The sequence below is a fragment of the Callorhinus ursinus genome, unplaced genomic scaffold (assembly GCF_003265705.2).
Source record: "Callorhinus ursinus isolate GAN/ISIS: 27379988/994484 unplaced genomic scaffold, GSC_fseal_2.0 scaffold84, whole genome shotgun sequence".
NCBI lineage: Eukaryota > Metazoa > Chordata > Mammalia > Carnivora > Otariidae > Callorhinus > Callorhinus ursinus.
In genome coordinates, this window is record NW_027397146.1 from 178,344 (window position 1) to 201,758 (window position 23,415).

Sequence of the window (23,415 nt, forward strand, 5' to 3'; positions counted from 1 at the left end):
TTCGGTGGAGCTGGAACTGGTGTTTGCCAAGGCTTTCCGACGAGGTCTTCACCTGCTTCACCTTTGCGGTGGTGGGAGATGCATTATGGGAAGATCCCTGAGCACCAGTCTGCTCACAGGGCCCCCGAGGAGAGCATCTTCCTTTCTGCTCTGAGAGTAGATGGATGGGGAGCCCCATTGGTATCAGGATGGCCATGGCATGGCTCCTAGGAGGCAGAGGCCAACCTCCTGCTCTCAGAGGCCCCAGGATTGGAGCAGATGGCAGGTAACTGGGTGCTCGCTCTTTGCTAGTGGAACCTGCAGCCTCTGCGACCGGGGAAGGTGGGAAGATAATAGGCTCGCCCTTCACCAAGGACTCCTCCCTCTGCATCGTCAAAATAGCTAATAACAATGTGACTTCTCCCCAAAATTCAGCAGACTCCACAGAGACCGGCATGATATCATCCATCCCTAGGGGGCGTCCACACATGTGGGCTATTTTTGTAATCAGCAATAAAAAGCCCCTGCATTAGTCATGCCATACATAGAAATCTGTCTCATTTCACTCCTGGATCCTCACCTATTAAATGCAACCAATGAAAGGTGGCCCCGAAGAGAGCTCCTGAATTAGGCTTCTGCAGTGTCTGGGGCTCAGCTCTCCCTTAGTCCCTGGCTCAGGAGCTGGGGGGCCAAGACTTGGGCTCTGTCCTTGAGGACCCCACCATCTGTGGTCTACCATGCTGAGTGCCAGGGTGGGACCGGGGGCCCCAAGGAGGATTGGCTCACTCAGCTTGAGGAAGGTGACTTAGGAGAGCAGCTGAAAGGGGTGACATTTTTCCAGATGAAGAGGCCCTATGTGCCTCTGCTTGGGAAGGATGGGGTGGGGATCGGCGAGGGCCAGATGTGACTGGGAGGGTGGGGAACAGCGTGGTTAGTGTGCCTGGAGCTGAGGCTTAGTGGGGTGACAGGGCCCTCCTCCTGGAGCTCCCCTCACATTCTGCAGTATCTCTAGGACGGCATAAATGACAGCACTGAAAGCACACGTGTGGAGCACTGCCTTACACCAGTGCTTTCTAAACTCTATAGGCCCAGGAACCCCTGGTATCCAGGGGCTATGCCAGCAAGTCTCAAGCTGTCCAAGAGGCTGCTGAATGCAGACCACTTCCAGTAAGGCTCCCCCAGAAGAAGGTACCCCATGAGCACCCATCTCTCTTCCTGTGGGCTGTGTCTGACACTAATTTATTTCAATACAACCCAAACCTGGCAAGGATCTTGAGCAGTATTGTGTCCTTTCCTTCTTGCACATTCAGTGTTTCTGATGGGATCACCCATGAGGAAAGTGTATCTTTGGGGCTTTCTCTGGGATGTTTCTGAAGGTAGTGTGTCATCTAACGGCTCTGGCGGGCTCTGGCATGCCAAGAACTCACCTATCGTTCTGACAGTATCCTTAAGGGTAGTGATTAAAATTTTTTTTAATAATTTAAAATTAACTGAAAGAAATAAGTATATTCAAATTGGACATTATTGTAGAGAAGGTGCCCTAATGGTAACAACCTAACGTTGGTGCAGGTGATCAATGCTGGTACAAGACTATTAACTAAGCTGCGGACCTCAGGCTTGTGCTTTTATTTTGCCATTTTCACATGAGGAGGCTGAGGCTCAGAGAAGTGGAGTGGCTTTACCCAAGGCTCCAGTCCCAGGAAGTGGAGGAGCTGGGATCAAACTTAGGGTTGCCTGCTGACTCTGTCCATATAGCACCTTGCTTCAGTGACTGCTGCTGGTTGGTGTGTCTGATTGGTGCTTAAAGACTGTTAGCCGGTGGGTCAGTTCCCTACTGCTACTATAACAAGTCACCATGCATTTAGTGGCTTAAAATAGCGAACTTTTATTATCTTACAGTTTTAGGGGTCAGAGGTCCAAAATGAGTCACACTGGGCTAAAGTCAAGGTGTGGATGGGATTGTACTCCTGCTGGAAGCCTTAGTGGGCATTGCTTCCTTGCACTTTCCAGCTTCTGGAAGCCACTGCACCCACTGGCTTGTAGCCCCTTCCTCCATCTGCAAAGCCTGGGGGGCGTCACAGCAAGCTCAGCTCCCATTATCACATGTCCATGTCTGACACTTCTGCCTGCCCCTCCATCTCTTAGGGACCCCTGTGATTACACCCAGTCCACCCAGATAATCCACGATCATCTCCATCTTTTAAGGTCCTTAACTTGATCACCTCTGCAAATTTACCTTTGCCATATAGGGTAACCTATTTACAGTTCTGGAGCTTAGGTTGGAGACATCTTGGGGGCGGGGGCTTTCGCCAGCCTACCTGAGCTGTACATGAACTCAAGGCCAAGAAGGAGCATGTCAGAGATACAAGGCATCTCATACCTGGTTCAGGCTGGCAAGAGAAGAAGCAGTGTGTCCTGTGGCTGCCAATGACAGAAGTTCTTTGTGAAGAGAGTACTGAAGCCAAAATGTGTTAACCGAAAAGAAGGTGAGAAAGCAAGCAAGAAAGTGGGTTCCCACCAGGCAGTCAATAGCCCCCGGTGAGGAGAGTGCTGAGAACCACAGCTAGAGAGATGGGACAGAGAAGAGTGGAACGCCAAGGGCACCCACTCCCATAGTTTAGCAAATCCCTGCAGACCAGCCTGACATCTGCAAGGCCACGGTGTCCAGAGGTTCCACTGTGGCTGGGAACCCCAAGACTGTCCCGGGCTTGTGGAGTCCTTTGGAGCCTGCTCTGGTTATTCTTACATGTCACAAGGTAGGCCCAGACCACCTTGCCTAAGGGCCTGGGCTAGAGCCTGCCACCCCTATCCCTGCCCTGGATCAAAGAGCCCTGGGAGGCCATGGGACAGCCCTGGGGCAGGATGACCTGTAGAGATCCATGGAAACCCAGCCTCATACTGGGGATTGTAGAACCCAAAACTGGCAGTTAGCCACAGAGCTGGCTCTGGCCCTGGGAGCTGAGCGATCCCAGCATCCTAGGGCAAGTGGCCCTGTAGCACCCTTCCTTTAGCCTCCCAGCTCTGGCAGGCATTCCCTGACACACCGTGGTCTAGTCTTTGCTTGAACCCTCCCCCGTGATAAGAAATCATCCTCTCTGGATGTGTGATTAGAAACAGGCCTTTCTGGCTCCAGCATCCATCAACCAGCAAGGGGCCCCAAAATCACCCAGGGGAAACCTACTCGGAAGCCAATTTCTGTAACTACCCTCTGCCCCATCCCCACCCCACCAAACATGCACTAAGCAGTGGGGCAAACAGGGAGGGGGCCAATCCAGAGGAGGCCTCAGGGGCTTGGGACAGTTGGGTGGCTGGGCAGCTGAGTGGAGGCTTCTTCAGTCATACCTTGAGGTCAGTTTACAGGTGCTGCCCAGACTGGCATCTAGGGGAATGACGAGTTCCTTTCTCTCGCTTCCTCTCCTGCCCCATATCCCCTTACTTTTGCAAATGTACATATGTGATTAGAATCCACTGCCTGTAGTAGACCTGGCAATTAAGGAAGAAGAAATTGCCAGCCCTAGCTCAAAAAGCCATCTTTCCCAACACTTTGAAGCAAGTGGATCACCAGACCCCACAGCATGACTCCAGATGCATGTAGAGTGAAGGCAAATTGCATCCCCAGTACTTTCCTATCCCTGCCAGGCTGGCGGCCCTGAGGGGTACAGTCTGGCCTCTGCCTGCTGGGCACAGTCTGCCTGATTTGCCCAACAACCTGGTGTTTCCTGGGACCTTTGGGTGTGGCACTCCCAGTCTTTGCCAAGCGCCTGCTTTCTCAAGTGTGAGGCAGGGCCCTGGATGGTCTTTTTTGAAATGAGCGCATGATCTGGCAAGCTGACTCCATCAGCTTCATGGATGCAATTACCAGGAAGGGCAGACCAAATAGAGCAACTTGACCCTGGGAAGAACTCCCACATGCTTGGAGTGCTCATCCCAGGTGTGCGTGCAGTTAGAGGGAAGCACAAAACTCCAAGTAGGGGTGCCTGGGTGGCTCAGTCAGTTGTCTGCCTGCAGCTCAGGTCATGATCCCAGGGTCCTGGGTTTGAGACCCACGTCGGGCTCCTTGCTCCGTGGGGAGCCTGCTTCTCCCTCTGCCTGCCCCTCCCCCTGCTTCTGTTCCCTCTCTCTCTCTCTCTCTCTCTCTCTCTCTCTCTCTGACAAATAAATAAATGAAATCTTTAAAAAAAAGAAAGAAAGACAAAGAAAACTCCCAGTAGGGGCTGTGGCTTGACTAGTCAGGAAGGCACCAAGGGGCCAGTATGGGGAAGCCTTCATGGAGAACGGCCTCTTCAGCTGTCAAGGAAAGGAGCCCTGTTTAGCATGGGAAATGCATGGCTACTGTAGTGTGTAGGGACACTCGGCAAATCGCTTCTGTTAAAGCCTCAGTTTCCCCACCCGTAACGTAAGGGAGGACAAGTGATGTTTAAGGCCGAAGCCAAGCCAATCTGGGAGTCCGTATTTAGGACTTGTTTATTAGTCATCTGTTCCCTGCCCACTGGCTCTATGCCCCACATGGAAGTGAGGCCACATAAAACTCCATGTCCAGTAATACTTTGTCAAGCCCTAGGCCTTCTCAAAGGGAGCGTTCCAGCCTGTGGTCCTAGCGGGTAAGAGCAAACAGAAGCCTGAGCCAAAGGCATGGCTTTTGACCACTGTTCACTTTAGCCCAGGGTTGAAAACAGGGTCTTCAAAACAGAGGTCCTTGTAGCCTGGCCCACCTCCCCTTCTCCAGTAAGGAGGGCCTGACCACCCTCTAGAATCCTGTTGTCTGTCCTGTGCAGAAATCACTGAAGGGGAGGGCAGTCCCCCCGGGGAGCTGGTTTTGGGAAGAGCTGCATTTTCACTAAACGTGGCAGAAGTGATGCTATGCTGGCTGCCTGCAGAATGAACCTACAGAAAAAAAAGCTGTCTTTGCTACCAGAAGATTCAGCTAGACATTTAATGCTGATGACTCACTTTCTCAAATGCAGAATTTCTTTATTCTTTTCTAAGTAAAAGCTTCGCTCCTTCTTAATGACTTTATGACCACCAGCCAGGCTCTGGGAGAAAGAAGTCCTTCAGTAGCCACCACCTAGGGCCCAGCAAGCAGTGTGCAGTCAGCAGGCCCAAAGTAGCCCTCTACACTCCCCAGTATCGAGAGTGATAAAGGGCCACAAACAGAAACCTCCCTGCGGGGGGGTGGGGGGGGCACTTGCCCATTAGCCAAGCTGACATCCCCCAGGGAGCACCTGGGGCTTGGCAAGGCATTTCTGGAAACAGAGTTACATGTGACCTCATTTGGCCCCTTTTCCTGGAGGGCATTTGGCCCTTTCTGAACTCCAGCTGACAAGTCTGTAGCCTCTTGGAATAATCTCCAAGTTGGTGCCACAGCACTTTCCAGCCCCTCGTGTCACCTGTGAGCGCTGGGACCCATGGCTCTGCTCCTGCAACACATCACACCCCTTCGCCTGCATTGCTTCATTTCGTCCTCACAGCACGGTGAAGGATGGAAGATAATCATCCCTGTCCTACAGATGAGAGACGGAGGCAGCTATTCAGCAGCAGTGCCAGACTTTGAGTCTCAATTTGTGGGGCGTTCCCCCCCCCCCCCACCGTGGAAGCCTTCTCCCACTACCTCTTGGCTAGCCTGGGAGGCTGTCCCAGAAACCTGATTTTCGTAAGCTTGCCAAGGTCTTGGTCTTCACAGAGAGCAGCCCCACAGTGGGGCTCGGCAGCCTCTGAATAATGAGGCCCTGCAGCTCTAGGGAGCCTCTAGTGCTGGAGGCAGGGTCTGGGAGCCCAGCCAGCCTCTGGCAACAGGGCTCAGAAAGCTGGGTGGGGCAAGGGTGTGGTGGTGAAGGGCTGGGAGGAGCAGAGTCCGGGTCAGACAGTGTGGAGGAGGGAGCCAGCCCTGGGACATGGCAACAGAGAGGGAGAAGATGGAGCCCAGATGAGATACTTTAAGGAAGGAGAATCGGCAGAGCTCAGAAATAATTGGCTGTGGAAGCAAAGTAAATGGGAGATATCTGAGATGACTCACGGGTTTCTGACTCAGGCTGTTAGGTGGTTGGGGGTGCCATTTTGTAAGAAAGGGAGCCCAGGGGGAACTGTACTGGGCGGTGGGGGTGGAGATGCTGCGCTCGACTGTGGAGTTTGAGGAGCTCGTAAGGCACTCAGGTGGGGGTGCCTGTGAGGCAGCTGGATATCCAGGTCTGGGCTGGGGGTGTTGATTTGGTGAACAGTGGCCTCTAGACTTGTTTTGTCCAATGTGGTGGCTACTAGCCACACGTGACCATTTAAATGTAAACTAATTTTAATTTAAAAAGGCTAAGTACAGAGTTTCTGTTTGGCATGATAAAAAAAGTTTTGGAGATAGATGAGCTGATGGATGCACAACACTGTGAATGCAATTAATGGCATTGAATTGTGCGCCAAAAATGGCTCAGAATGGAACATTTTATATGATATATGTTTTACCACAACTTGGAAATAGAAAAGAAACAAGATTAATTACGATTAAAAATTCAGGTCCTCACTCACACTAGCCATATCCCCGGTAGCTTAACAGCTGCATGGGACTCATGGCTACTGTATTGGACAGTGAAGACGTGGAGCATTTCCACCACTGCAGAAATTTCTATTGGACAGCACCACTATAGAGAGTAACTGGAGCCCTGTGGGTTGCTGGGACTTGTAGAGGGAGAGGAGATGGGAGGAGCTCTGGGGCACCTGGGAGGAGCCCCACCTTTGAGAAGGATATGGCAGTGGGCATCAGGAGATGAATGTGGAAATGCAAAGTGCCAGGGAGCCCAGGAGCCGCAACCAAGCACATTCCAGAAAATATACCTGGCTTGCTGTTGCCTCAAAATAGTCCATGCTTTCCTACCCCTGGGCCTTTCTCCATGGGGTGCCTTCTGCTGGGAACACTCCTACTGCCACACCCACTCCTGTCCAAATGCTGCCCAGGGTCTCTGGACCCACACAGCCACTCCCTATGTGGCTGTGAATCCAGAATCTCCCAACCAGAGAGAAACGGAGTCAGGCGCTGGTGGTGTTTCAGATTAGGAAGACTTTTTGCAGATTAAGACCTGCAGAAGGGTTTGCACAAAGGTATCGGCTCTGTACCCTAGCCTATATGTGGTACTCTGTCCAAATCTGGGAATGTCAGGCTTCTGCAACCCAGCAGAGAGGAACTGCATAGTGGCCCTGGGGACAGGCATGAAACTCCGAGAGAGGGGGCAGGGATAAAATGGGGTGTCAGGGGGGAGTCCTGCAGGCAATGGTAGAGAAGAATGGAGCACAGCAAACCCAGTGACTGGGAGGGCTGGCTCCAGCCCTGCGCAAGGCTGTGCACATGGGCAGCGCCCGTCCAGCGGCCTGTGGCTGGGGATATAAGGGATGGCCCAGCTGTGTTGCGTGTAGGTGCGTCCTGCACTTGCACTTGGAGCTCTGCTCTACTGGGATGTTGCCAGTGGCCCCACACGGAGGCTTGTTTGGCTGCACTGATGCAGACTGTTTCTTAGCAGCACCCTGCACATGCACCTGTGCTCTGTTAAGATGCAGCCTGTGTCCCCTGGAAGAGGCCTCAATGAGCCCGCATTCAGCTCTTTGCTGATCAGGGCCCAATGCAGACATGGGCTGAGCCTCCAGCTGGAGCCCTGGTTCAGGTAGCATCAGCCAGCAACCCTGAGCAGCACCCCCTTCTGCTCTGCCAACCCAGGCTATACTTCCCTGACGAGCCGCACTCCTGGGGGCGGGTGGATGCACTCAGTGACCCCTCGCAGCAGCTCTTTCTGCTTCCTGCACCCGGGCTGCAGCTCCTTGAGGAGCTCTGCTTGGTGTGGACATAGGGTGAGTCTCCACAGAGATCCCTGGTTGAGTTCGGTGCAGCCAGTTTTCCCTTGCAATGGCTAGTTCTGAGCTTTATCCAGCTGCTGGCTGTGAAGGCAGGTGACACTGGCAATAGAGCCCGGGTTTGTCAATGAACAGTTGGAGTGCACTTGCGAAGTGTTGCTCCATGATGGTCCAGCTTAGAGCCACACTCCATGTAGACACAGGCTGCATACCCACCAGCAGCCCTGGCTCATCCTTATATTGGCTGTAATTCACTGCGGAGGGGGTTTCTGTGCTGATCCAGGTGGTGGTGCCCAGGGGAGCCATGCACACTGTAGATGTAGGCTGCGTGTCCACAGGATGGTTTGGTGTGCTTATGTGGGCAGGGCCTTGGCCTGTGCTGGTACAGGTTGCAGTTTCTTGAGAAGCCTCGTTTTTTTTTTTTTTTTTTTTTTTGCGGAGGCTCTGTGGTTCTGTGTAGACACTGCCAGATTCTCTGCAGATGAAACCTCATTCTCTGCAGACACAACCTTATTCAGGACGGATGCAGCTTCATCCGGGGAAGACACAGTCTCGTCTTGGGTGGCTGCAGCCTCATCTGAGCCTCTCTGCTGGGCCTCCTTGCATGCACACACCTGCGTCTCCTTATGAAGCTTCACTTGGCTGGCCCAGCCAAGCGCCAACGTGCAAAAAGCTGTGTGCCACGGAGAGCCCGCAGAGGTCCCGAAGAGCCACATTCGCAGGTGCTGCAGTTCTCTGCGGGGCCGTGGTCCATGCAGTGGTCCTCTGCATCCTGAGGAGGAGCCACAGTCCCTGTGTTGTCGATGCCCGTGTCTCCAGCGGGGGGGGGGGGGGGGGGCGCTGTTCTGTTCCTTCTGCCGGCCTCTCCTGACAGATCCCAGCCCCGTGCAGGGACCTCCTGGGCTGGGCTCCATGTAGATGCCACCTGCATCTCTTTGCAGAGTCTTGTCCTTTGGAGACAGCCCTCTTTTCCTTGCCCGGGGGGCGGGGGTGGGGAGGGCGGTCTCCTCCTGCATGGACAACATCTGCATCTCCTTAGAGGGCCCGGCTCCACCTGGCAGAGCCTCATATTATGTGGATGCAGCCCTCATCTCAGCACAGAGGTTCAATCTGTGTAGACATGGTGTTGTGGGGTGAGGCCACCTGTGGATCCGAGCAGCTTCTGATCTCCTGCCTGCCTTCTCGCCCCAGTCTCTCGGGTAGCCTGGTCCCTGCAGCTTAGGCCCCACCCTGCCAGGCTGCTCCCTTTGCTGTGACATCTTCTGAGGCAGCTGTAGGCCCAGCTCAACGCTGGGGCCCAAGTCCCAAGACCTCCAACCCCTTGGGGTCTGGGCCGCTGCCAGCGCAGCCTGCCTGCGTCTCTGCTCTGACGAGGCCAGAGATTCTCAGATCCGCAGAGCCTCGAAGGCTTGCCAAGAACAAGACCAAGTGCTGGGGTGGGCAGCTGAGAGGAGCAGGGGAGCTAAGAGGGGCTAGAAGCAGGCAAGGGGGAGCCAGAGTGGGTGAGCAGGAGCCAGGGAGGGGAGAAGGAGAGGGAGAGCTGACAGGAGGAGGCAGCCAGCCAGAAAGGTGGTGAGTGGGTGCCTTGGCTGAAGAGTATCGATACAATGGGAAAGGAGGTGGGGGGAGAATCCTCTGTGACTCCCTGTATGGCTCCAGCCCTGGTCAGAACGACGCCAGGAGAGTTCTGTGTGAGCCCAGCCTGCCTCCTTCCAGGACGGATTTAAGGCAACCCGGGAGAGTTGTTCCTGAGGAGTAGCCCCCATCTAAGCCAAGGTCCTGTCCAGGTCAGCTGGAAGCCACTGACTCCAAAGGCGGCCCCCCCCCCCCCCCAGAGAGCATAAGAGGCAGTGGCCGCACATGCACACGTGGAGTCCTCAGGGGTTCCAGTTGGAAGGGCAGCCTGCCATGGGAGTCAAGACAGAGCCCAGAGCCCAGGTCACACTCAGCCACCTGTGCTCTGAGTCACTTTGATTGGTCCCTCCACTTCTCTGAGCCTCAGTTTCCTCATCTGTCAATGACAGGTTCCATGGCCGCTAAGATCCCTCCCTGCTCTCACTTTCTAGGATCACTGAGGCTCTTGCATTCACCCCCTTGCTCTGTAGATGGGCAGCTGAGCCCCGGGGGAAGGGGCAGGCTCAGACTCGGCCCAGGGTCTCCAGTGAATTGGTGGTACTAGAGGTACTAGGTGGTGAGCTCAGAGCATCCCTATTACAGTGACCATCCCCCTCCTTTGCTCAGGATCCAAAAACATTCCCTGCTGGCTCCCTGGTGCCCAGCCAGCCAGCTTGAGGAGGAGGCAGGGTCCGGAACATTGGACCCAGGTCAAAGCTGAGGAACTAAAGCCTGAAGAGGGAAAAGAGCGAAAGAGTGCAGGCCGGTGGGCACCTTGTGTGTTGAGGCAGAATTCCTGGGAGAGAGAAACCAAAAAACAGCTTCCCACCTCCCTGACCTAGACCCCTTGGGAAGCAGTGCCAGCACCCCAGCCCTTTTGGGAAGTAGGTCCTAAGGCAGAGCCCTCCCACGACCCAGACACAAGCACCACTCTGTTCACAGGCCATGGCACATCTACACAGTTGCAATAGTGATTGAGCACCTAACACCTCCATGAACATCTTCCAAAAGGCATTTGTTGCCCCCTCTTTGTTCTATCAACTAGATATTTAGTATCCCTGTTTTTGTCCAAAAACATTCTCAGAAGTACCATGCAGAGGTTTTCTTGTCAGCAGATTGCCAAAGAACCAAGGCAAACATCACATACCTCTCTTAGAAAGATGTCTTGACAGCTTTCACTGACTCTTAGGAGAAGCTGCTCACTGTACTCCCACAGTCCTCAAGTCCTTCCCAATCCTACACCTGGTCACTGGCTTTTAAGTGAGCTTAGATGAATGGAGACCTGGCTTCCGGTCTGAGCTTGGTCATACCTTTGATGTATCACATTATACAGGTTCTTTGCACTCTCTGGGCCCCAGGTTCCAGAGAGGTGGTATAAAGGCAGTCTACCCTAGACAACGGTGACTAGCCTGTACTATGAGGACGAAGCCATTTTTGGTGGCCTGAGAGGTAGTCATAAAACATGTCAGTATCCAAAAGAAATCCCAATATGATGCAACCGCTAAGTGGTGAGCAAACACAGAAGTCCATCAGACAGGTTTTTATATTTTCTTTTATTTCATCCTTAAATGTTTGATAGAATTCACCAATTAAGCCATTATATTAGTTATCATCAACCTAACATTTTTGATGTCTCATAAATGATTCAATTATTTTGTCATGAATTATTGACCATAGCTAACCCCCTGTGCCAGCCACTGTTCCCTGTGTCTTATGTGTATTGATTCATTTCATCCTTTTAATACCAACCGAGGCGGATGCTATTATCATCCCCTTTTACAGATGAGACAACTGACTCCAAGACAAGTGCTTTGTGAGTGGTGGGGCTGAGATTCAGACAGGCCATGCACTTAATCCCTGCTCTCTTCTGCCCCCTGTTCAAACACTTGCCAGTTTCTCTTTTCTCCATTACTTTGAGGCATGAAAGATTAAACCATTTAAACTCTTTGAGTCTTAATTTCCTTACCCATGAAATGGGAAGCCCAAAGGACCTACCTAATAGGGTTGTTGCAGGAATTAAATGAGAAAATGTGAGAAGACCCTGTTACAGAGTATATGCTCCACACATTCTTACTGTGGTAAATGGAGTACCTGGCAGTATTTAAATCCTGTTCTGGCACGTGTGATACGTGGAGGCACATGAGTGTTTTAGACTCTTTAAAACTTGCTATTTGGGGGACGTTATAGTAATGACTCTACAGGAGTTTCACATACAAATGCAACCAAACAAGCATTGTCAAGCACTTTCACAAATCACATACATCTTCTGTGGGAATCCATAGACAGCCTTGTAAATGTTATTACTCCTATTTTGCAGAAGAGAAAACGGAGGCTTGAAGAGGCTGTGTGGATCTCCCAAGGTCACCCAGCTAGAAAGTGGCAGAGCTGGGACTCTAACCCCCAAGTCCAGTACCCACTCTCTACTATGCAGGTGAGCCACCCCTGTCCTTAACAACCTCTCGGGTTTTCTGACACACTTGGGTATTTTCAGGGCATAATGGTCAAGTTGAGCAAAAGCAGGAGGAAGATGGCTGAAAACCCCACCCTGTTCCCCTTCTTTCTTCTCAGGGCCAAAGCTGCTTTCACCTGGGCATACAATTCACATAGTCCAACCAGTGTGAGTGTAGTGGGAGCTGGACCCATGTATTGCCAAATGCATTTGCATCTCCCACAGCGCTCAGACGCTTTACCATGACTTTTCTGAACCCATTCCAATGAGGTCTGCCTCAGGCTCCTTGTTTTAATAAAAGGTCTCTTTGAGAGATTTTTGAAAAATAGTAAAACACGGCATTTCAGCTCCACAAGGTCATTCCATACAGTAATATTAGGATGGCACTGTCCCTCTTCCCTCCCACTCATATTGTCCAAAGATTCTATGTAATACAAAAAAAAAAAAGATACAAAAGTCTAAACAAAAATGGAAATAACCCAGAATAACCCAGATTCATTTTTTTCTTTTTTAAATAATGGCTTTAGTGAGGTATCATTCACATTCCATAAAATTCACCCTTTAAAAGTATACAGTTCAGTAATTTTAGTGTTTTCACAAAATTGTGCAACCATCACCACTAATTCCACAATATTTTCTTTCTTCTTTTAAAGATTGTATTTATTTATTTAAGAGAGAGAGAGTGCGTGTGGAAGGGGTGGGGGCAGGGGTGGGGAGCTGGACAAGCAGACTCCAAGCTGAGCCCGAAGCCCGATGCAGGGCTCAGTCTCACGACCCTGAGATCATGACCTGAGCCAAAATCAAGAGTCAGCCACTTAGCCGACTGAGCCACCCAGGTGCCCCTAATTCCACAATATTTTCATTAAGTAGTCATTTCCTACTCCCCATACCCCCAGCCCCTGGCAACCACTAACCTACTTTCTGTCTTTATGGATATGCCTATTCTGGACATTTTTTCTAAGTGGAGTCATACGACATATGGCCTTCTGTGACTGGCTTCTTTCACTTAGTGTAATGTTTTCAGGGTTCATCCATGTTGTAGTACCTCCCCGTACTTCATTCATTTTGATGGCTGAATAATATTGCAATGCATGGATAGACCACATTTTGTTTATTCATTCATTAGTTGATGGAAGTTTGGGTTGTTTCCTTCTTTTGACTATTATGAATAATACTGCTATGAACATCCATGCACAAGCTTTATGTGAACAAGTTTTCATTTTTCTTGGGTCTATACCTAGGAGTGGAAGTGCTGGGTCATATGGGAACTCCATGTTTAACCTTTTGAGGGACTGCCTGACTGTCTTCCAAAGTGGCTGCACCATTTTACATTCCCACCAGCAATGTATGAGGGTTCCAATTTCTCCACATTCTTGCCAAGGCTTGTTATTGTCCATCATTTTGATTGTAGCCATGTCATGTGTATTAAGTGGTGTCTTAGTGGGGCTTTGTTTTGCATTTCCCTGATGGCTAATGATGTTGAGCATCTTTTCATGTGCTTATTGGCCATTTGTATATCCTCTCTGAAGAAATGTCTATTCAAATCTGTTGCCCTTTTAAAATTTGTGTTCTTTTTATTAGTGAGTTGTATGACTTCTTTATATATTCTAGTTACAAGTCTTTTATAAGAGGTATGATTTTCAAATGTCTTCTCATGGTCTTGTTTTTTCATTCTCTTAACAGTACCTTTTAAAAAGCGGACATTTTAAAATTTGATGAAGTCTCATTTATCAACTTTTTTCCTTTATAGATTGTGCTTTTGATACCTAAGAAATCTTTACCTAATCAAGGCTGCAAAGGTCTTCTCCGATGTTTTCTTCCAGTTTTATAATAAGTTCTAGGGGTTACATTTAGGCTCATGATACATTTTGAATTAATTTTTCTATATATCATGTAGTATGGATCAAAATTTATTTATTTTTTTACACATAGATATTCTCAGCAACACACCTGGGAGCTCACAGCTATATGAAGTGATCAGTATGCTTTTTTAATATTTATGTGCCATTTTAATAAAATGAAAGAGTTGAAGCCCCTGCTTTAAAAATGTGGGAGGAACTATCATTTCTCCACTGAATTGCCCTTATAGCTTTGTCAAAAACCAGTTTTCCATAAATGTGTGGGCCTATTTCTAGACTCTCTATTCTATTCCATTGATGTATTTGTCTTTCTTGGACACCAACACCACTACGTCTAGAATACTGCAGCTTTATAATAAGTCTTGAAATCAAATAGTTTAAGTTCTCCAACTCTTCTTCTTTTTCCAAGTTTTGGCTCTGCTAGGTCCTTTGCATTTCCATGTGAATTTTAGAATCAGTTTGTTAGTTTCTACACAAACACCTCCTAGAATTTTGTTTGGTATTGTATTGAATCCATAGATCAATTTGGGAAGAATTGACATTTTAACAATATGAAATCTCTGCCCCATGAACATGGTTTTTCTCTCTGTTTATTTAGGTCTTTTTATTTTCTTTTAGCAGCGTTTCATAGTTTTTACTGTAGAGTTTCTCTCACACCTTTTCACAGGTTCATCCCTAAGTATTTCATATCTTTGATGCTATTTTTAAAAGAATTTTTAAATTTTAATTTCTAATTATTCATAAGTAGTAAATAGGAAAACAACTGATTTTGGTATATTGATGTATTATATACATATAATATATAATATATATTTGATATATTACTAAACTCACTTACTAGCTGTTTTTGCACATTTCATCAAATTTTCCACAATTATATTGATTGCGAATAGACAATCATTGGTTGTGAATAAAGCTAGTTTTACTTCTTCCTTTCCACTTTCAATTGCCTTTTCTTCCTTCTTTCCTTCCTCGCTTCCTACCTTCTTTCTTTCCTTCTTTTCTCTCTCTTTCTTCTTCCTTTCCTTCCTTTCTTCTTTCCTTCCCTTCTTTTTTTCTTGATTGCCCTGGCTAGAACCTCCAGTACAATGTTGTATAGAAGTGCTGAGACTGGACATTCTTGCAGTGTTCCCAAATTTGGGAAGAAAGCTTTTTTTTTTTTACCATTAAATTTTAGTTAGCTGTAGACTTTTTATAGTTGCCCTTCTTCAGGTTGAGCAAGTTCCATCTATTCAAGTTTTGTTGAGAATTATTACCAATAGGCGTTGGATATTGTCAAATGCTTTTTTGACCTTCATTGCAAAATATGATTTTTCTCTATTAATTTGTTAGTATGGCAAATTAAATTGATTGTTTTTCAAACATTAGACCAACCTTGAATTCCTGGGATAAATTCTACTTGGTCACAGTGTATTATCCATTTTATGTAATGTTGAATTTGATTTGCTAAAATTTGGTTCAGAATTTTTACATTTACATTCATGATGAATATTGATCATGTTTTCTTACAATGTTATCATCTGGCTTTGGTATCACAATAATGCTGGCCTCATAAAATGAGTTGGAAAGTCTTCCATTCTCATCCATTCTCTGGGAGAGGTTTTTATATTTTCTTTTATTTCATCCTTAAATGTTTGATAGAATTCACCAATTAAGCCATCTGTTTCTGGAGTTTTCTGTATGGGAAAGTTTCTAACTACAAATTCAATTTCTTTAATAGATATAGAGATATTCTGTTTCTTCAGGAGTCAGCTTTGGTAGTTTGTGTCTTTCAAGGAATGGGTCTATTTCATCTAAGTCACTAAATGTATTGTCATAAAGTTGTTTATGATATATTATCTTATCCTTTAAATACCTGTAGAATCCGTAGTGACATCATTTTCAGCTCCCAGTATTAGTAATTTGTGTCTTATCTCTTTTTTCCCTGGTCAGCATGGCTAGAGGTTTATCAAGTTTATTGATCTTTTGAAAGGACCAGTGTTTGTTAGAATGATTTTTCCCTATAGTTCTTGTTTTCTATTTCATTGATTTCTGCTTTGATCTTATTTTTTCCTGTATTCCACTTACTTTGGGTTTAATTTGCTTTCTTTTTCTCATTTCTTGAAGTAGAAGCTGAGATGAATGATTTGAGATTCTTTTTTCTAGTATAGGCATTTAGTGCTATAAAATTTCCCTTAAGTACTATTTTAACAGCTTTCACCAAATTTTTAGATGTTATGTTTTCATTTTCATTCAATTCAAAGCATTTCCTAATTTTTTATTTCCACCTTTATGTGTGTATTATTTAGAACTGTCTTATTTACTTTCCAAATAATTGGGAATTTTTCAGAGATATTTCTGTTATGGATTTCTAACTTAATTTCATTATGGTCAGAGAACAGACTTTGTATGGCTTGAATTCTTTCAATTTTACTGAAACTTGTTTTATGACCCAAAATATTGTCTATCTTGGTAAATGTTCCATGTATATTTAAAAAGAATATATACTCTAATGTGGTTGGGTGGACTATTCTATAAATGTCAAGTAGATCAAGTTTGTTTATAATGTTGTTTAGATCTTTTATATCTTTACTGAATTTCTGTATACTTGTTCTATCAATTATCGAGAGAAGGCTATTGAAATCTCCAGCTTTATTTATTTCTATTAATCCTTGTGTTGTGTCAGTTTTTCCCTCATGTTAGGTTCATAAACTCATATATTCCCGGTGCATTAACCCTTTTATCATTATGGAATGACCTTCTTTATCCATGTTAACATTCTTTATTCTATTTTTTAAATTTTTATTTTTTTTAAGATTTTATTTATTTATTTATTTATTTGACACAGAGAGAGAGAGCACAAGCAGGCAGAGTGACAGGCAGAGGGAGAGGGAGAAGCAGGCTCCCAACTGAGCAGCGAGCCCAATGTGGGGCTCAATCCCAGGACCCTGGGATCATGACCTGAGCCAAAGGCAGACGCTTAATGACTGAGCCACCCAGGTGTCCTTCTAATTTTTTTTTAAGTAGGCTCCATGCCCAGCATGGAGCCCAGTGTGGGGCTTGAACTCATGACCCTGAGATCAAGACCTGAGCTGAGATCAAGAGTTGGATGCTTAACCAACTGAGCCACCTGGGCACCCCAACATTCTTTATTCTAAAACTTATTTATTCTGAAATTTAATTTGTCTCATACTAATATAACCACTCCAGATTTCTTTTGATTAGTGTTGACATTGTATTTTTCATCCTTTTCCTTTGAATCTGTTTGTGTCTTTATATTTAAAATGCATTTCTTATAAGGAATATACAGTCAGGTTTTGGATTTAAATCCAATCTGACAATCTCTGCCTTTTTATTGTGGTGCTTAGATGATTTATATTTAATATGGTTATTGATATTATTAGATTTAAGTCTATTATTTTTTCATTTGCTTTTTATTTGTGCCATATATTCTGTGTTCTCCCTTTCCTCTCCTTTAAAAAAAAAAACTTCTTTGGGATTAGTGGAGTATTTCCTAGATTCCATTTTATCTCCTTTGTTCATTTTTAAGGTATCACTCTTTGTTTCATTATTTTAGTGGTTGATTCAAGATTTACAGTGTACATTATTATCATGATCTGCCTTTAAATAATATTATTAATTAATAATATTAAGTAATACTATACCACTTCACATATTATAAGAATGTCATAGCAGTGTACCTCCATTTCTCTTCTCTTTTGTGCTATTATGATATGACTTACTTTTACTTATGTTATAAACTCTACACTCAATTGTTATTATTTTTATTAAATAGCTAATTATATTTTAAATAAATTTAAATAATAAGAAGAAAAATCTTATATTATTTACCCATGTGTAGTTACCATTTCCAGTGCTCTTCATTCCTTTATGTAGATCCGTATTTCCATCTGGTATCATTTTCTTCTGTCTGAAGGACTTCCTTTAATATTTCTTGTATTGCAGGTCTGCTGATGATGAATTCTTTTAGCTTTTGAGTGTCTAACAAAGTCTTTACTTGCGTTTTTGAAATATAATTTCACTGGGTACAGAAGGTGAGGTCAACAAGTTTTTTGTTTTCATCTAGTACTTTAAAGATTTTGATCTACCACCTTCTTATTTGTGTTGTTTCTCACAAGAAATCTGCTATAATCCTTGTTTTTGTTCCTCTATACATAATGTAACTTTTTCCTCTTGGTGCTTTTAAGATAGTTCTTGTCTTATCACTAGTTTGGAGCAATTTGATTACAACATTGCCTTGGTATAGTTTCTTCATGTCTCTTGTGCTTGAAGTTTACTGAAATTTTTGAATCTGTGGGTTTATAGTAATCATTATATCTAGAAATTATTTAGCTTTTATTTCTTCAAATATGTTTTCTGCTCCTTACCATTTTACAGGGACTCTAATTACACACATATTAAGTCTTTGAAGTTGTCCTAAAGCTCAGTAATGCTCTCTTCTTTATTTATACCCTCTTTTCTCTTTGAGTTTCATTTGGACAGTTTCTATTACTATGTCTTCAAGTTCACTAATCTTTTCTCCTACAATGTCTAATCTTCCATTATTATCATCTAGTATATTTTTCATCTCAGACATTGTAATTTTTATCTCTAGAAGTTCAGTGTGGGTCTTTTTTATATCTCACATGTCTTTACTTAACTTTTTGAACATATGGAATACAGTTATAATAACTATTTTATTCTTCTAGTCTACTCATTCTAACATCTATTTCAGTTCTGGATTGGTTTTAAATGATTTATCTCCTCAATATGAGTCATATTTTCCTGCTTTTTTTGCATGCTTGGGAATTTTCTATTGGATGCCGAACATTATGAATTTTACCTTACTAGGTGCTGGATATTTTTGTGTTATCATAAATATTCTTGAACTCTGCTATGGGATGTAGTTAAGGTACTTGGAAATAGTTTGAACTTTTCTGATTTGCTTTTATGACTTGTTAGACAGGGCTGGAGCAGTTATCAGACTAGGGCTAAGTATTTCCCAATACTGATAAAAGAACCACTGCATGCTCTACCCAATGCCCTGAGAATGAGATTTTCCAGATTGGCAGGTAGGAGCAAGCATAATCCCCAGAGTTGTGTTAGTGCCGGACACTGTTTCTTCTAATTGTTTTTGGATGGTTCTTTCCTAAGCCCGGTAGCCCCTCACATGCATGCACTGATCAGTACTCTACCAAATACCCAAGGGAGACCTTTGGCAGATCTCTAGAGCACCCTGTCTACTCAGCTCTCCAATATTCTGCCCTGTGAAATTTAGCCTCCTGGATTCCTAGCTCTTTCCTCACCTCCGAGAAAACACCAAGCTCTTTATTGGATTCCCCCCACCCCATAGCGTGGCATCTCTCTCTAGGCAATAAGCTGGGACAGTTGTAGCACTCACTTCATTTGTTTCCCATCTTTGTCTTTCACTACCTGATGTCCAACACTTGAAAAATACCGTTTTTCCAAAAATATATTGTCTGTTGATTATTTAGGAAGGAGAGTAAATTCAATCCCTCTTACATCATCTTGGCCAGAAGCAGGTTACAACCCTTTTTGAAAATCCTAGTCCATCTTTAGATGGACTTAAAGTTTAAACCTTTACTTATTTTTAAAAATATCCTTTTTATCCTTGATAAGATATTTTTAAAATATCCCCAAAGGGGCCCCAATGAATGAGGAAAAACGGGGTCTTGGGAACAATTAAGAAGGGAAAAAGAAGGGCCCTAAGTCTAGGTGAGGGCTTTTCTTTTTTTCTTTTTTTTTTTTAAGATTTTATTTATTTATTTGACAGAGAGAGACACAGTGAGAGAGGGAACACAAGCAGGGGGAGTGGGAGAGGGAGAAGCAGGCTTCCCGCTGAGCAGGGAGCCCAACGTGGGGCTCGAGCCCAGGACCCTGGGATCATGACCTGAGCCGAAGGCAGACACTTAACGACTGAGCCACCCAGGCACCCCAGGTGAGGGTTTTTCATCAAACCAAAGTATGTTTGTATATGTTTATGGTAGCCCCCAAGCTGAGAATAGCAGTAGAGACTTGCTTTGGTGGGGAGATCAGTTCTCTCCCTGGCATATGGCCTACTGACTCCCTTGCTTCAAAATGAGTATACAGACAGCCTGCCTACCTGCTGCTCCTACAATGCCAACTCCATATACACATATGGTTGCTGAATAAAATACAGGATGCCCAGTTAGGTTTGAATTTTAGATAAACAAATAATTTTTTGGTATAACTGTGTTCCAAATATTTCAATGTATATGCTTACACTAAAAATTGTTTATTATTTATCTGAAATTCAAATTTAATTGGGGTCCCTTTTTAAAATTTTTTATTAACATATAATGTATTATTTGTTTCAGGGGTACAGGTCTGTGATTGATCAGTCTTACACAGTTCACAGCACTCACCATAGTACTTACCCTCCCCAACGTCCATCACTCAGCCACCCCATCCCTCCCACCCCCCACCACTCCAGCAACCCTCAGTTTGTTTCCTGAGATTAAGAGTCTCTTATGATCTGTCTCCCTCTCTGGTATCATCTTGTTTCATTTTTCCCTCCCTTCCTCTATGCTCCTCTGTCTTGTTTCTCAGATTCCTCATATCAGTGAGCTCATATGATACTTGTCTTTCTCTGATTGACTTATTTCGCTTAGCATAACACCCTCCCGTAGTTCCATCCACATCACTGCAAATGGCAAGATTTCTTTTTTGATGGCTGAATAATATTCCATTGTATGTATATACCACTTCTTCTTTATCCATTCATCTGTCGATGGACATCTAGGCTCTTTCCATAGTTTGGCTATTGTGGACATTACTGCTATAAATATTGGAGTGCATGTGCCCCTTCGGATCACTACATTTGTATCTTTGGGGTAAATACCCACTAGTGCAATTGCTGGGTCGTAGGGTAGCTCTATTTTCAACGTTTTGTGGAACCTCCATACTGTTTTCCAGAGTGGCTGCACCAGCTTGCATTCCCACCAACAGTGTAGGAGGGTTCCCCTTTCTCCTCACCCTCACCAACATCCGTCGTTTCCTGGCTTGTTAATTTTAGCCGTTCTGACTGGTGTGAGGTGGTATCTCATTGAGGTTTTGATTTGGATTTCCCTGATGCCGAGCGATGTTGAGCACTTTCTCATTGTCTGTTGGCCATTTGGATATCATCTTTGCAGAAATGTCTGGTCATGTCTTCCGCCCATTTCTTGATTGGATTATTTGTTCTTTGGGTGTTGAGTTTGGTAAGTTCTTTATAGATTTTGTATACTAGCCCTTTATCTGATAATGTCATTTGTAAATACCTAAATATCTTGTCCCATTCTGTCGGTTGTCTTTTGGTTTTGTTGACTGTTTCCTTTGCTGTGCAAAAGCTTTTTATCTTGATGAAGTCCCGATAGTTCATTTTTGCCCTTGCTTCCCTTGCCTTTGGCGATGTTTCTAGGAAGAAGTTGCTGCGGCTGAGGTCGAAGCGGTTGCTGCCTGTGTTCTCCTCAAGGATTTTGATGGATTCCTGTCTCACATTGAGGTCTTTCATCCATTTTGAGTCTATTTTTGTGTGTGGTGTAAGGAAATGGTCCAGTTTCATTCTTCTGCATGTGGCTGTCCAATTTTTCCAACACCATTTGTTGAAGAGACTGTCTTTTTTCCACTGGAAATTCTTTCCTGCTTTGTCTAAGATTAGTTGACCATAGAGTTGAGGGTTCGTTTCTGGGCTCTCTATTCTGTTCCACTGATCTATGTGTCTGTTTTTGTGCCAGTACCATACTGTCTTGATGATGACAGCTCTGTAATAGAGCTGGAAGTCCGGAATTGTGATGCCGTCAGCTTTGCTTTTCTTTTTCAACATTCCTCTGGCTATTCAGGGTCTTTTCTGGTTCCATACAAATTTTAGGATTATTTGTTCCAGCTCTGTGAAAAAATTTGATGGTATTTTGATAGGGATTGCATTAAATGTGTAGATTGCTCTAGGTAGCATAAACACGTTCACATTTGTTCTTCCAATCCATGAGCATGGAACGTTTTTCCATTTCTTTTTGTCTTCCTCAATTTCTTTCATGAGTATTCTATAGTTTTCTGAGTACAGATCCTTTGCCTCTTTGGTTAGATTTATTCCTAGGTATCTTATGGTTTTGGGTGCAATTGTAAATGGAATCGACTCCTTAATTTCTCTGTCTTCTCTCTTGTTGTTGGTATATAGAAATGCAACTGATTTCTGTGGATTGATTTTATATCCTGCCACTTTACTGAATTCCTGTATGAGTTCTAACAGTTTTGGGGTGGAGTCTTTTGGGTTTTCCACATAAAGTATCATATCATCTGCAAAGAGTGAGAGTTTGACTTCTTCTGTGCCGATTCGGATGCCTTTTATTTCTTTTTGTTGTCTGATTGTTGAAGCTAGGACTTCTAGTAGTATGTTGAATAGCAGTGGTGACAGTGGACATCCCTGCCATGTTCCTGACCTTAGGGGAAAAGCTCTCAGTTTTTCACCGGGGTCCTTTTTTATTTGTTAAATTTAACAATGTTATGCACACAGCAATATGACCTCCAGCTCAGTCTCAGGCCTCTGGGACTGATCAGAAAAGGCTCTCATCTCATTTCTGCCACTGAACAGGTGAATGTCACTTGGTAAGTCACTTGTCCTCTGAGGCCTAGTTGGAGATGATTCACATACAGTGCCTAACTTGGCACCTGTCTCCCAGTAGCTGCTCCATGAATGGGATCGAGTAGCAAAGTCAGATGCAGATACTACTTCCTAGATTAAAGATGACTCACTCACCCTATCACCTCTGAGTCTTCTAACAGCCTCTATAAGACAGTTGATGAAAGGGTTATATTTACTTTACAAATGGGGAAAGTGATGCTCCGAATTGTAACCAAACAGGGCAGAATGTGTAAGTGCCCTGTGAGTGACCCAGGGAAGAGAAAGGGTCTGGTTTCTCACCCCAGCTGTGCTCCTGACCCCCGGGTGTCCTCTTCTCCAGGATCACTCTTCACACATGGCTAGTGAGCTGGGCCCAGGAAGTATGCTATTCAGGAGTCTAGAGCTTGAGTGACAAAACCAGAATGAAGACATTGTCTTCCCCCTTCAGCATCCTGGCTAGTCCTTTGCTTAGAGTGAAGTCCTGAGTTCCTTGGATCTCCAAGGAAGTTCAGGTTGACTACTTAAGGTGTGGTGGACATGCTTGTCACCATCTTCTGAATCTTTCATTCCAAACATATGGGGCCCACATAGTATGGAAAGAGCTCAAAGAGGCAAGAAACCAGGGCTCTGGCCCCACTTCAGCTGTTGACTCATTCAGGGATCCTCTTGTTTCTTTGCCTTAGTTTCTTCACCTCTAAAATGGGGATTTGATTAAAAAATCGTCAGGAAATGACTTTGAAAACATCAAAAATGCTATTGCAAATGGCTGTTGGATTCTGAACAGAAACATGGCCCCAGTATTGGAACCCTCATGTTGGTCTTTCCATAGCAGTAGCTGCTTATCCATCCGTTTCCTCAGACCATGACTGAGGTGGTAAAGGGATAGGAGGAAGATGTGAATAGGAGTAAGGAAAGGGAATAAGACCTCGGTTCTGCTTCTGAAGGTCTTTAAGAAGTTCTTCAAACGGTAGAGAACACAGAGTTGTGCCCACCTCTTCTCAGTACTTGTGAGATGCTGAACTTGGAGGTTTCTTGTCCCCTGGGCCCGCTGGAGGGGTGAGCTGCCA

General features: G+C 45.1%; 1 long non-coding RNA gene across 1 annotated transcript in view; it reads left to right on the forward strand.

Moving 5' to 3' along the window:
• LOC141371655 (uncharacterized) overlaps positions 1-23,415 on the forward strand; it is a 251,784-nt gene that overhangs the window by 178,329 nt on the left and 50,040 nt on the right. The window contains exon 3 of the long non-coding RNA XR_012376751.1: positions 11,738-11,851. This is a non-coding gene — a long non-coding RNA (uncharacterized lncRNA). The remainder of the gene's footprint in view (positions 1-11,737; positions 11,852-23,415) is intronic.